At 43.5% G+C, this 14,895-nt stretch overlaps 1 long non-coding RNA gene across 2 annotated transcripts in view; it reads left to right on the top strand.

Annotated features, from left to right (window-relative positions):
- LOC147578640 (uncharacterized) overlaps nt 1–14,642 on the top strand; it is a 37,037-nt gene extending 22,395 nt beyond the window's left edge. Inside the window, exons 1-4 of one of the 2 annotated variants that reach the window (XR_015255466.1) lie at nt 720–819; nt 4,383–8,151; nt 12,371–12,476; nt 12,965–14,642. This is a non-coding gene — a long non-coding RNA (uncharacterized LOC147578640). Of the gene's footprint in view, nt 1–719; nt 820–4,382; nt 8,152–12,370; nt 12,477–12,964 lie in introns of those variants that run through there. The other variant, XR_015255467.1, reaches the window with a different exon arrangement.
- The last annotated feature ends 253 nt before the right edge of the window (nt 14,643–14,895 follow it).

Here is a 14,895-nt window from a genome sequence, read left to right as displayed (position 1 = left end):
TGTGCCTCCGTTTCTTAATTCAGGAAAATGAACGTCCATCTCTGTTTCTGGCCTGATCACATAAAGACAAAATGGTGGAGCCCGCATAGGCCAACCTTTGGATACCACGGTGGCTTCCAGGTGAGCACAGAGGTGAAGGTGTTAGGCCCCAGGGTGTGCCATCCCTCAGGGCCTTTCTACTGAACCCCGACCACACGCACTCACGTCATTTGATCAAGGGCATCTCATGTTTTCCAGTGACCCGGGGTGTTGATGGGGATTAGCATAGCTATAGAAAGACCATGCCAAAATACACGGAAGTATCTGTGACCTCATTTATACGAACTCAAACTGCTTACCATCTGTGCTGGGAAACAGAGGATGCTTGTGCATGTGTGTGTATGTGTGTGCATGTTTCCTAAAAGAGCACAACTGTAATATTTGGTTGAAGAGTGGAGAACTAAAGGAAACAATTGGGGAAGACCATCGATTGATCAGCAGCCATGCTGTATTTGGTGTGGGCTTGAAAGGAATCATTCATCATAAGCAATCAAAAAGAGAACGGAGGAGAGAGCAAACACTTCCCGCCCTTAAATCTCTCACTGTTGCCTTTCACGGGAACAGTTTCTCACAAAGAAAAATCTGTTTTCAGTTGGACTGAAAAACTGCCCCATGAGTCATAAACGTCTCTATATTTGTAAGGCTTTTCACAGTTGACAAAGCATTTTTGCAAAGTTTTTTTCATTTGATCCTACCCACGGGGTGGAATGACTAATCCAAGACCGCACAGACAGAGAAAATGGCACAGTGGAGCCGGATTCCGACCCCAGTGAGGCCTTGGTGAGTTCACGGGGTGGCTGGATCTCTGGGACCAAGGCTGCTGTGATCGTCTGGGGTGGGGGGGTGGGGAGCTGTTGAGCTTGACGTAGGAGAGGTTCATATTTTACATATTTTACATCTTGCCCTGATTTTGGATCTAGGAAAAAGTCTCAACCTCATTTTCCATCCCAGGCTGAGGGCGGTGACATGGGCCTCAGCCTCAGCAAGCAAAAAGGGTCAAGTGGGCTTTCTTATTCTATGGGTAAAGGGATCGTGTCAATATCCAAACAGCAAAAAATGGATTCCTGGAGTAGTTTTTAGACACAGCCGTTCATCTGACTCATTACTTTCAGGAGCAATTCTGTTTCACCTCCCCAAAGGGGGGTCATTCCCCCCTCTCACCCCCGCCCCCCAGTGCCTGTTAGCTCCCACAATGGGAGATGAGCTCCACCAACAGTGCAAACCCACTATCAGCTTTGCTTTAGCATGGATATTTCTTTAAGTTTTTATTTTAATTCCAGTTAGTTAGCATACAGTGCTATATTAGTTCCAGGTGTTATATTAGTTCCACTGTATGATACAGCGATTCAACACTTACATACATCAGCCGGGGCTCATCATGACAAGTGCATTCCTTTGTCCCCCTCACCTGTTTCCCCCATGTCCCCCCTGCCCCCCACCTCCCTTCTGGTAACCATCAGTTTGTTCTCTATAGTGAAGACTCTGTTTCTTGGTTTGTCTTCCCTTTGCTCTTTTGTTTCTTACATTCCATATATGAGGGAAATCGTATGGTGTTTGTCTTTCTCTGAGTGACTTATTCCACTTAGCATTATCCTCTCTTGCTCCATCCATGTCATTGCAAATGGCTGAATAATATTTGAGGAAATTCCTCACTGTTTTGCACAGTGGCCGCACCAGTTTGCATTCCCACCAACGGTGCAATAAGGTTCCTTTTTCTCCACATTGTTGCCAACACTGTTGTTTCTTGTGTTGTTGATTTTAGCCATTCTGGCAGGTGTGAGGTGATATCTCATTGTAGCTTTGATTTGCATTTTCCTGCTGATAAGTGGTGATGAGCATGTTTTCAGGGGTCTTTTGGTCACCTGGATGTTGTCTTTGTAGAAATGTCTGATAATGTCTTCTACCCATTTTTTAATTGGATTTTTGTGTGTGTTGAGTTTTATAAGTTCTTTATATATTTTGGATACCAACCCCTTATCAGATATGCCATTTGCAAATACCTTCTCCCATTTGGCAGTTGCCTTTTTGTTTTGTTGTTTCCTTCACTGTGCAGAAGCTTTGTATTTTGATGTAGTCCTAATAGTTAATTTTTGCTTTTGTTTTCCTTGCCTCAGGAGACCTATCTAAAAAAAAAGTTGCTACAGCCTATGTCAGAGAAGTTACTGCTTGTGCCCTTTTCTAGGATATTTATGGTTCCAGGTCTCACATTTGGGTCTTTAGTCCATTTTGAATTTCTTTTGTGTGTGGTATAAGAAAGTGGTCCAGTCTCATTCTTTGGCCTGTGGCTGTCCAGTTTTCCCAACACCATTTGTTGAAGACACTGTCTTTTTTCCACTGGATATTCTTTCCTGTTTTGTCGAAGATTAATTGACCATAAAATTGTGAGTTTCTTTCTGGGTTTTCAATTCTGTTCCATTGATCTCTGTGCCCCTTTCTGTGCTGGTACTATACTGTTTTGATTACTTCAGCTTTGTAATGTAACTTGGAGTCTGGAATTGTGATGCCTCCGGCTTTGCTTTTCCATTTTAAGATTGCTTGGGCTATTCAGGGTCTTCTGTGTTTCCATACAAATTTTAGAATTGTTTGTGATCGTCCTGTGAAAAATGCTGTTAGTATTTTGGTAGGGATTGCATTGAATGTGTAGATTCGGCATGGGTATTTCATGGTTTCTAGATCATTCCCACCCCCGGGGCACAGAGGTCATCCTCAGAAGCATGGAGGTTAATACTACGAATATAAATATGAACATGAAGCAAGGGCCTTTATAAAGTAGAACCCAATGTTTCATTGTTTCAATGCATTTTGATATTAAATAAATAAGTAATGTGAATTACATTGAAACTACTGAAATCTGCAAGTCAGCATCTGTTCCTTTTAAGTCAACAACTTGAATTTGTCATTATTATTATTATTGTTAGAGGCTACAGAGTCTTTTTCTGTGCTTCAATCAGGAATGTAATCTGAATTTGCCACTGTCTGCCTACCCTGGACCTGTTATTGGCTTCCTGTTTCTATGTGTGTTCAATGCTCATCATCTCTGGACACAGGCGAGCAGCTAATATTGCTAAGAATATCACTCTGCACAAACTTGCCATTTCTTTGTTTCCTTTGTAAATCATTATGCTAATAATATCAATCATTCCCCCCCCCCCCCCGTGTTCCCCTGAAATTTCATGTGTGGAACTGAGCTGATATAATGAAATGGACCAAAGATGCAGACGCCTTTTTTACTTCTTGCCTGGCTAAATTTACCCTAGGATACGTCAGAGGCAACTAGCCATTCAGGACATACACTTCTTGACCGTGGCACGTGCGTGTTCAACTTCCTAGCGTTGACTTCCCCACTGTTACCACTGACAGTGAACTCCTCGGCGGGCGAGAGGAGCGGCCCCCCTTCACACACAATCAGCACCAGCTGTAGTCCAATTAAACTCAACAGTGAACAGGTGTTCACTGTAATGACTTCCACACAAAAGCACGCTTCCATTTAATACTCTTTGCATCCGATACACTAACAGCCCCAATGAAAGGGAGTAGTAGAAAAAGAGATGGAGTTCGGTGGAGGGAAAACAGCAACCCCCAGACTCCTTCACAATCAGCATCAGAAGCCCCAATTAGCCTCAACATTTCCCAGGTGTCCGCGGGAGGGTATTTTTATGCAGAACATATTCAAGTCAATTGTCTCTCAAGAACTTCTTTGAAGACATTTTGAAGTTTTGCAAATTCAGCCAGCTTGCTCGTATTACTGTTACCACCACTATTTTTTTTTTTTAATTTTTTTTTTTTTTGTTTTTCAACGTTTATTTATTTTTGGGACAGAGAGAGACAGAGCATGAACGGGGGAGGGGCAGAGAGAGAGGGAGACACAGAATCGGAAACAGGCTCCAGGCTCTGAGCCATCAGCCCAGAGCCCGACGCGGGGCTCGAACTCACGGACCGCGAGATCGTGACCTGGCTGAAGTCGGACGCTTAACCGACTGCGCCACCCAGGCACCCCTTACCACCACTATTTAATGGCTTTCAGGATTCTACCCTGCTAGACATGCATGGGCAGAGTATATATTTTTTAAAGTTTGTGTATTGATTTTGAGAGAGGGGGAGGGGCAGAGAGTGAGGGAGAGAGAGAATCCCAAGTAGGTGCCGCACTGTCAGCGCAGAGCCGGATGAGGGACTTGAACTCAGGAGCCGTGAGATCACGACCTGAGCGGAAATCAAGAGTCAGACATTTAACCTACTGAGCCACCCAGGTGCCCCGGGCAGAGATATTAATCACACTCCTGTAAATCCTAAAAATGCTCTCATCCCATTTGATGCTCTTCCTCCCAAATTCTTTTATATTCAAGGTCTGTGTTCCGTTTGAAATGGAGAAATCTAGGAAGCACTTCTTGGGAGGAGACGCCTGCAAGTGTTCTTACTCCTATCGGGTTCCATCAGTTATTGAACGTCCACAGTGTGCGTTGCCAGGGAGAAGAGGAAGGACGACAGACACATCGCCTGCTGCTGGGAATCAATGCGGGACTGGTTGACAGCTCAGGACCCAATCAGAGTCACTTCCGTGGCTCACCCCAGGCTTGATGGAGGCTGGCTAATTACAGGGGACTCTGGTAAGTGAGTTGGTGGCCCTCTGGCCAGACCCCTCACCCTATGGCGTGGTGGCCACTACCAGTGGTGGCCCTTCTCTGACTTTGTGTTTCACAGAGATTCGTCGCCTCTAAGGACAGGGGAGACATGGGGTGAGCAGGTCCGAGACTTCTGAATTCTGCCTCTCGGTTCAGTCAAGGAGTTAGACACATTCCCAACGTACCATACAGATCCTGGTGCAGAAAGCTATTTTTCAGTTTCGCCGGAACCAATTCGATAACTCACACCAGAAGGAAACCTGTGTAAAAACCAATCTCAGATGTGGAGCAAATGCTGGTGAGGGTGTGAACTGGTAGAATCACACTGGAAAACGAGTGGGTTTCCATAACCAAAGCTGCACTTGGGAGCAGATAGCTCCATTCCCAGTTACGATTGCAACAGTGTTGGTGGTAGGCAGACACTAAGATGTGACCTTCTTCTAACCAGCAAAATACAACAATTATGATGGGATATGGCTTCTCTGATTACGTTTCCTAAAACTGTAACTTCTATCTTGCTAGCATGTTCTCTCTATTGCCTTCTTGGCTTCCACGCTTTGATGTCGGAGAGAGCCTTATATGGCACGGAACTAAATGTGACCTTTGGCCAATAGCCAGCTAGGCACTGAGGCCTTCAGTCCAATAGTCTTCCAGAAATTGAGTTATGCCAACCGCAGTGGGAGCTTGGAAGTAAATCCTTCCCCAGTTTGGACTTCAGATGAGATCCCAGCCCTTGCTGACACCTTGATTCTGCTTTGTGAGGGACCCTGAAGCAGACGATCTAGCTAAGCTGTGTTCAGACTCTTGATTCACAGAAACTGAGATAATGTGTGTGGTTTGAATTGTGTGGTAATTGGTTCCACAGCAATAGGTAACAAATTCAGAGATGCTTACAAATGTGCACCCAGGGACACGTATACGAATTTTCATAGCAGCATTCTTCGTGATACCCAAATCATAAAGAACTCAAAAGTTCATGGACGATAAAATGGATAAGTACATTGTAGTATATTCATAGAGTGGACCACTGTAAGCGCTGTGAGAGTAACTAACCCTAGCTACCTGCAACAATATGGGTGAGTCTCACAAGTAATTGGGTGGGAAAAACCAGACACAGAAGAGTACACACTGTATGGTCCAGTTTACATAAAGTTCTACAATAGGCAAAACTAATCTGTCATCCTGTTTGAAACTTAGGATGGCGACTCCTTTGGGGGTTAGGTAGCTACAGGGAAGGTACATAGGGAAGCTTTTGAGATGCTGATAAATGTCCTGTTTCTTCCATCTGGGAGCTGGTTACAGGACTGGTTTACACACGTTTATGTACGTATTTGGTTATAAATTAAAAAGTTTTTACAACACCGCCTTTCTTTTTCTAGCAGGTGATCTTTTCAGCACGGGATATTCATAGAGGTGTGCTCAGAGGGGTGCATTATCTTTGCAGGCACAGTGTCAGTCATACATCAGGAAAGGAGAGCATTGATTTCAAATGCCTCATTTAACAGAAGAGGTAAAGTGAGTTGCAGAAGTCAAGCTTCCAATCATTTGTCAGAGCTGCAAGTGCAAAGCAGGTCTCTTGTATATTCTGGTTCGATGTGAGTGCAGTCTGGCTGTGGACCATCTTTCATGGTTCTCCATGCTTGAGTCCCTTTCTTCACCACCCTGTGAAATTGCCTGTTGATGTTGCAAACTGAGTTAAAGATTGCTTTCCCAGACTGACCGGTGTCTGGCTTGGGCTTGGGCTTTAAACTGACCAGTATCCAAGAAGGAGCTTCTTGGTATCCTGTTTTCATGCTTCTACCTTGTTCTGTTGCACTGGAACCCTCCTTGCCATTTGTTTCCAGGCCTGTTTCTTGCACCATGGCTAGTGATCTTTACCTGACCCTCTATCCACAGTCTGGTTCTCACCCAGCACAACTGAAACTCAATACCTTTCCTGGTGCTGAACTTGGCAAACTTTCTTGGCTTTGATTAGGACTCATCTTTCAGTGTGTATTTGCTGCTAGCAGCTCTGGGTTATGACCTTGACTGGGAAGCCTGCAATCATCTTACTGAGTCTGCCTCAGTCTCTGCAAAAGAGGAGAGAAGTATTTTTTTTTTCGATCAAAGATCTACAAATATTCAATATCTCCATGTTCCAAATAAGTTCTTACATTCCATTTTAGGAAAATATCTGCTGGTGTAGGCAGAGAGGAGCATGAACTACCTGCCTTTCCCCCCTTTTCTCTTTTCTAAGATCTGAGACCTATGTTATAAAATCAACACAATGAATGAGATCAGACATATACAAATACACCTTAGAGACAAAGAGTCAGCCATGTCATAAGAAGGCAAAGGATGGATGTGACAATAACCCCATTGATGGTCTGGCTAAAGAAAGAATATGTCAGTCAGAAAGAATATGTCAATCAGAAAGCTGGTGGGCACAGAACTTGGAGGACAAGCCAGAGGGAACCCTGAAAACCTGGTATGAATGTTCCAGGGGTAATGGCTTCATCAGGTCCCAGCCATGTGATGCCGTTAAGCTTTCAAGTCATCTAACTAAACTGTCCTTGCTCTGATTCCAGACTCACTAAGGAGATTTCCAATTATAATCAACTTCCTGTGTAGATTTTCTGTAGGGAAAAAAGGTGCTGGGGAGAAGAGTGTGAGTATTTGATCTTTCTGACAACTGCACATCCCCTTGTTGATAGAGGTATCGACATTTTGGTGAGAAGTTTTGGTGTTTTCTGAATTTAGTTCACAGAAGTCAGCTCTCCCAAGGCAGGCAGATCCTGGAACACTAACAAGATTGAATTTTTGGACTTGCACATCTTCTGGCCAGACCTCGGACTGTGAAAAATTCATTAAGATAATGCCACTTTGGAAGGCCTCTTGGTAGACAGCCAGCCAGCCATTTCCTGGTAATATTCAACATGGCTTTGGGCCCATTTTCAAAATCATGATGGTACCTAACTGGATTGAGAGGATGAGAAAGGGAACAGAGAGAAGAGGAGATAAATTGGGTAGTCCATTCAAATTGGTTTCCATCTAGGCTACAGATGGAAATGGAATCTTATTGAAAATGGACTACTTATTTGTTTCTTAAATGGGGATAGATACCCTTCTGGGAATATGTGGTAATTTTCTTGGGATGAGTAAAGATAGACGATAAAACTCAGCACAACTTTCTGGAAGATTAACTTTTCTCCCTGGTTTGGGGAGATGGAGAAGTTAAGACATTAACTAAAGAGGTAAAATTACCCAGAGTTTGTTGCTGGGTAATCAGGGATTATATTTAGCAGCTTCTCTTGCATTTAATTGGGGCCATGTGATGACATTTTGCTCAAGGGATGTGGGGAGGATGGCTGTTAATTTTGGGCTGAAGCAATTAAGCACGTCTCTCCCCATCTCACAGTTGAATGGAGAGGTTGCAGAGGCTCTGAAGGAGGGTAGAGTCACAAGGCCACAGGGCAGGTTGTCCACCCACCAGCCACATCCACACAGACTTTAGGTAAGTGAATATACATCAAAAGTGTTAAACCACTGAGGGTTTGGGCTTGATCAGTTACAACAGATAACATTACTCTCATAGAACTGAGCAGTGATTTAAATATTTCTACATGAAAACAAATAGTCATATAATAGCATATGAACTTTACATGAATTCTTAAATTCATGAAAACCGAAGCTTCAAATACCTATGTTGCTCATGGCAGGCTGTTGGCACATCCCTTGGTGCCTACAGAATGACACGTTCACTCTCCTCTGTGGTTGGGGGAACTTGATGCTTGACAAAGGCCAGAAAAATTCACATAATAGGGAGTAAAAGCTGTGGTGGTCCTCCAGACTGTAGAGTCTGTAGTACATGCTCATTCAAGCCAAGATCGAAGTAGGCAAAGTTAGATTTCAGGTAACCTCTTTCCAGTCCCCTACCCTCAAACTCACATGGATAATACTGCCTATCAATGTCTTGGCCTGCTTTTTTTAAGGCAAAACCCTCATGTTTTGGACTCTTACTAAATTGTGAATGTTCATTTCAGTTTACGTTCCCTTAGGAGCCTATAAGGTGAGGCTGATATGTCCAAAGAGTTCAGGCTAAGTGGCAGGTATGGCAAATACATGGCATTTCTCATACCAATCTCCTTTCCACATCCCTGCAGTTATTGGTGATTTTGGCATGGTACTACTTTCTAGTGAGCCAGGTGGGGCTTCACAGCCTTCTCAGGCCAGAGCTCCAGGCACTCCTATGAATCTATCAGTGCTGGCTCTTGAGTTGGATTCAACTTGCCATCCTGGATGAAAGGTAGATCATAGTAGTTTCATGACTATCTCTCCTGGACAATATTTGTCTTCCAACACTTCTCTTTACTCCCTTAATCTAGTAGAGGAACCTGGAAATTTCTAGCACACTGGCAGCTCCAGTAGGGGAGAGAGTTGGGACAGGGACCATTTTTCCATTGCTCTTTGGATTATCCCACTAACCTGCTTCCTTTCAATTGGATTTAATTAAATAGTTACTGTATTTATTTATTTATTTATTTATTTATTTATTTATTTATTTTGAGAGAGAGAGAGAGAGAGAGAGAGAGAGAGAATGTGAGTGCACAGGGGAGGGGCAGAGGAAGAGGGTGAGAGAGACTCCCAAGCAGGCTCCACCCTGGGTGGGGAGCCCAACATTGGGCTTGACCCCACGACTGGAAGATCATGACATGAGCCAAAATCAAGAGTTGGATACTCAACCAACTGAGTCACACAGATGCCCCAATAGATACCGTATTTATTTCACTTACAGTAAAGCAGGCTTTATCTAGCAAATCACACTTAACTCCATTACCAGCAAGTTTTTATTGAGTACCTGTTGTGTACATGGCAACAAACTAAGTGCTCAGAAGTTTCTTCTGTGATTATGTTGACTTATAATCATCATATAGAGTAGCTCTGTTCTCTCTCTCTATCTTTCTTCCCATTTTTTCTCTGGGTTCCTGACTTCCTGGAGGAACCCTCTTGTTCTGCTGTCCACACCACCTGAGCTGTCTTGACTGCACTCAGACCCCTCTCATTGCCCTTCCTCAAGCGTGCTGTGTGGAGAGAGCACTTTTTCACCGTGCTGGCTGTGAGGACAGGTTTGCCCCACTCTTCCCCTCCTCAGTGTTTCTAAGCCATGGCTTTCTCATGGGTCCACAACTCTCCCTGAAGGGACCCAGTAGTCTCTGCTGGTGGCCCATCAGACTGTTTTGTCACAACCTCCTTCAGTGCTGCTTCACTGAAGTGCTGCTGGGGCAAAAAGAGCAAGTTTTAAATTTCCCTCTGTCTCTGTCTCTGTCTCTCTCTTTTTTTGAGGGGAGGAGACTTCCGTGGGTAAGATTTCTTTCCCACCCACCCATTCTACATCAAGTTCTAGACCAGTAAGAGCAGATAAATCTCTTTCCCACCAGTGAAATGTGTTTAACTAGATGAGTGTGGCCGCCAAGCAGAGCTGTAGCCATCCTGGCAGCTGCAGGAGAGATTGGGGGAAGGCAGCTGCCAGGAATTAGGGTTGGACACGTGCCTCCAGGTGACAGCCACATGCATGGACCCAGTTACTAATGCTCCCACTTAAACCTTGGAAACAGAGTTAGAAAGGCACAGCCAGGTGGGCAGAGGGCAAACCTCAGCTTCCCCCAGCTGGGGCTACCTGTTGGGTGTTGGGATTCCATAAGGCTGAGCTATGGGGGGAATGGGACTTTGGTGCCTACCCTGCTAGCTGTGGACACCACACCACAGTGGGAAGGGCTGAAAACATATGATTAGTTAATGAAAACTTGGATTTTGCAGAAAACAGTCAAATCTGTGGAAGGGTGGCAGCTGCTACTTTGAGCTAAAGCCCTAGGCAAGCCCTAAAGTTGTGGAATCTGCATATTTCCCTCACCCCTACCTAGGAGGCCAGCATAGAGCATTGTAGGGCTTTCCTGGAGGCATCAGGAAGCCAGGGGTAGTGATTTGTTTAGATTTGTCTGGATAGTTGCAGGTTGCCAAATCACACAGACAGCTGCAGTCAGTGCTTTCTTCATGCTGTTCAATCCATGCCATGCACTTTATCAGCTGCATCTCTGCTCTCCCCTGGACATCTTGGGAAATTATCACAACTTCATAGGCAGGGTTCTGAGTTGGCTCGTTTTCTGCAATATTGCTCATTTGCTCAACTACATTGTTAGCTGGAAGATGATAACTGACTTCAGCTTCATTTTTCCAACTTGAGCATTTGTTTATGGAATCTATGTAGGAGAACAACAGACTATGTGCATCACTCTTTCCCCGCCTCAACATGCCTTTTTCCAGAAGTAGTGGTGATGGGAGTGAGAAAGAGAAATTCAATTACATATGCACCAGGAATTTGACATAATAGGAATTCCGTGGGCAGCCTGGCTTTATCTGCCCAGAATTCCGCTGGATAAAAGCAAAACACTTTTTTTTTTTTTTCATGAATCCCTCTTTTTGGTCACTTTCCTGATAGGGTAGGGGTAAAATCTGGGAGCTGGCCTTTGTTGTTGCCTTTCTATCTTTTGCAAGGGTCAGCCTGCAATGGTCCTATTTATATTTATAGGAGGCTGTGGCCCTGGCACAGAGTGGAGTATGGAAGTTAGGCTGTTTGTAAGAAGTTAGGCAAGAGTTCGTAAGTTTCCCTTCTTTGATCATCAATTTGGCTTAAATCAAATCATGGAATCTTACCACTGAGTGGAACCCTATTTAAATCCTTTCATTTTATAGATAAGAAACCTGAAGTGCAGAGAGATGAGTTACATTGATAAAGATCCAGATCAGTGGCAGTGATGTCCAAGTTTATCAGGTATCCAGGCTTATGGAGTTTCCAGGTGTATCAGGTCTCCAGGTATACCAATTATGTTTTCTGGGCACAAACAACAGAAACCAACTCTGGCAACTTTACTGGAAGTTTATTGAAAGTTTATCTGGAAGGACACTGGAAGCTTCCAAAGATGGCAAAGAACCTAGAGAACCAGATCTGAAAATGGATTTGAGACAAGGCATCTCAGAAGGCTAGGATGGGAGGCACTGAAGGAGCATCTGCTATTAGGAGAATTTGGCCTCCACTTTCTCAGTCTCGTGTAACTCTACTGACTTTTCAGTTTACTTTTGCGAGAGCAAAATTTTTTTTTTTAATTTTTTTTTTTTCAACGTTTATTTATTTTTGGGACAGAGAGAGACAGAGCATGAACGGGGGAGGGGCAGAGAGAGAGGGAGACACAGAATCGGAAACAGGCTCCAGGCTCCAAGCCATCAGCCCAGAGCCCGACGCGGGGCTCGAACTCACGGACCGCGAGATCGTGACCTGGCTGAAGCCGTACGCTTAACCGACTGCGCCACCCAGGCGCCCCTGCGAGAGCAAAATTAAGACAGGTCGTTTGGCTGCACCTTGGCTAGGGGAAAACATGGTACCTGATAATAGTCACAGAAGAGAATATCCAATGGAGAGGAAATGATTCTCTTAAAATCTCAGTGCCTTTCAGAAGGTCCTTTGGGAGGACTTCAAAACAAATATCCACAACATTTGCCCACCAACCTCTTGGTTTCATACATTGGTTCATGGAGGGCTTTTTGACACCTCTGTTCATTATAGAGCTTACCAATTTTTTTTTTCAAAATACCGCATAAATCCATGTCTCTATAGCCCTTACCTGGGGCAGAGCCTGTTCATTATCTCCCAGTAGCCGTTGTCTTCTTCTTCCCTTTAGACCTCGATCATCTTGAAATTCATTCAGATAACATGGTCTGCCCAAGTGGAGATATTTGCCTTTGCAATTAGATGTGCCCAGGGAACTATGTCTAAATCAACAGGAGGTAAGTTAAAGAGATGATGTGATCCCTAGGGTATCTCCTTTCAAAAGAAATTACTTGTAGTCTCTCTGCCCTTTCTCTCACCTTAGGTTAACATAATTAGAGTATTCATGATCCTTCATTGGCCCATGCTTGGCTATCTATCCATTCATAAGCCCAAGTGTATTTATTTTTTATGCTATAGGCCACTGTGAACACATGTCACAGCACAAAAACTAGAATTATGAAAATATGTTACATTTATGGTTTCCTCCAGTCTGCTTTCTTGCCTTCTCTCAACCTGAGTAACCAGCATTCTGAGTCCTGTATTTATCATTTCTTTGCTTGCTTTTTTAGATTGTTTTATCTTGTTATATGTCAGGGTTTGATCATAGAAACAGAATCACAGGAGTGATATAGAGTATGGAATTTATTACAGAGATTCAACTCCATGTAGTTGCCCCAGCTAGTTAAATTATTGCTACATGGTTATTGTTTGGTGCTGGACCTAGACCAAGAGTTGGAGAAGCTGAAGGAAAAGACCTAGCAGGAGCTGAGGAGGTATGGCTTCAACTGATGCCCCAGGAGCTGCACTCGCTGGGCCAGGATTCACAGAAGGTCGAGGAGAAAATGGAGTTGCTGTGGACTCACCTGCTGCCCCATGTCAACATGATGAGCCAGCAGGTCTGTGGCAATGTGTGGGTTGCAACAATGCCTGGTACCTTGTATCAGCCTCTGAACATAAAGAAGGCCCACCTTCTAAATATTGTTCAAAATATCTTCTGAGGGCCTTGCCAACCCAGAACTATGCAGGAAAGGGAATTCTGGGAAATGTAGTTCTAGCTTGTAGTTAAGCTGACATAGCATAAATTGATCCACATGTACAAAGGAAACTTTTTAAAAAGTTGCTTTTAATTTGATAAAAAGCATATTATGCCGCATATATCCATTTAGGACTTGCTCTTTAACAACTCAACATTATGTTTTTAGGATTTATTCATACTGCTGTGTAAAGCTTTAGCTTAATCTTGTTGACCTGTTGTATACTATTGTGTGAATGCATCATAGTTACTTCATCTACTCTCTTGTTGATGGGTATTTGGATTATTTCCAGGTGTTTAAGTTAGCTTGGGCTGCTATAACAAAGTATCAGGGTTTGGGTGGCTTCAACAACAGATGTTTGTTTCTCACAGTCCTAGAAGCTGGGAAGTCCAAGATCAAGGTGCTGGCCATTCAGTTCTCAGTGAGGTTCCTCTTCCTGGCTGGAAGATGGCCACCTTCTTGCTTGTCCTCACATAGTAGAGAAAGAGAGAGCTCTGATTTCTCTTCTTGTAAGGACGTTAATCCCATCATGGAGGTCCCACCCTCATGACTTCATGATCTAAACCTATTTACCTCCCAAAGACCTCACCTTCAGCTATCACACTGGGGGAGTTAGGGCTCCCACATATGAGTTTTGTACAGACACAAACATTCAGTCCATATCACCGGGTTTTGCTCTTGCAAGCAGCATTACTAAGAATGTCCTTGTGGCTGTCGCCAGGTGTTCAAGGGCAGAAGTCTCTCATAATTTCACGCCAGTAGTACAGCTGCTGGGCCTGACGTGGGGAGACCTTGCGTCTTGGTTTTCCTGGGACAATACGAGTTATGCTTATTGTCCAAGAATGATAATTTTTTTTAATTTTATTTTTTATTTTTTAAAATTTACATCCAAATTGGTTAGCATATAGTACAACAATGATTTCGGGAGTAGATTCTTTAGTGCCCCTTACCCATTTAGCCCATCCCCCCTCCCAGAACCTCTCCCATAACCCTGAGTTTGTTCTCCATATTTATGAGTCTCTTCTGTTTTGTCCCCCATTTGCAACTACGGTGGAAGAATGATTAGTATATATTGCCCTTATCTTTTCCCTACTTGCGGCTTGTTTTCACTTTCATTTGACAAACAGAAGTTTTATTTTTTTAATTTTTAAAAGTGTTTATTTTGAGAAAGAGACAGTGTGAGCAGAAGAGGGGTGTAGAGAGAGGGAGAAACAGAAACCCAAGCAGGCTCTGTGCTGTCAGCGCAGAGCCTAATGTGGGGCTTGATCTCACAAACATGAGATCACGACCTGAGTGGAAATCATGAGTTGAATGCTTAACCACCTGAGCCACTCAGGGGCTCTGACAAATAAAAGTTTTAAATTTTAGTATTGCCAAATTTATAAATGTTTGTATGGTTAGCATTTTTTTTTTGAGTATTGTTTAAGAAATTCTTCTCTATCTCAGTCGGAAAGATATTTACCTATGATTTTTGTTAAGACTTTTAATATCTTAGTTTTTGTAGTTAGGCTCTTAATACATGTGGAGTTAATTTTGGTATATGTTGTGATAGAGGAATCTAATTTCATATTTTTCTGCGTGGATAACCTTTTTTTTTTTTTTATCGTATCTTGCTGTATTT

This window comes from Puma concolor, chromosome C1 (genome assembly GCF_028749965.1).
Source record: "Puma concolor isolate L17-30 chromosome C1, mPumCon1.1.hap2, whole genome shotgun sequence".
In the NCBI taxonomy this organism is placed as follows: domain Eukaryota; kingdom Metazoa; phylum Chordata; class Mammalia; order Carnivora; family Felidae; genus Puma; species Puma concolor.
Note: the sequence above shows the minus strand (reverse complement) of the source record. Positions and strands in the feature narration are given on the sequence as shown.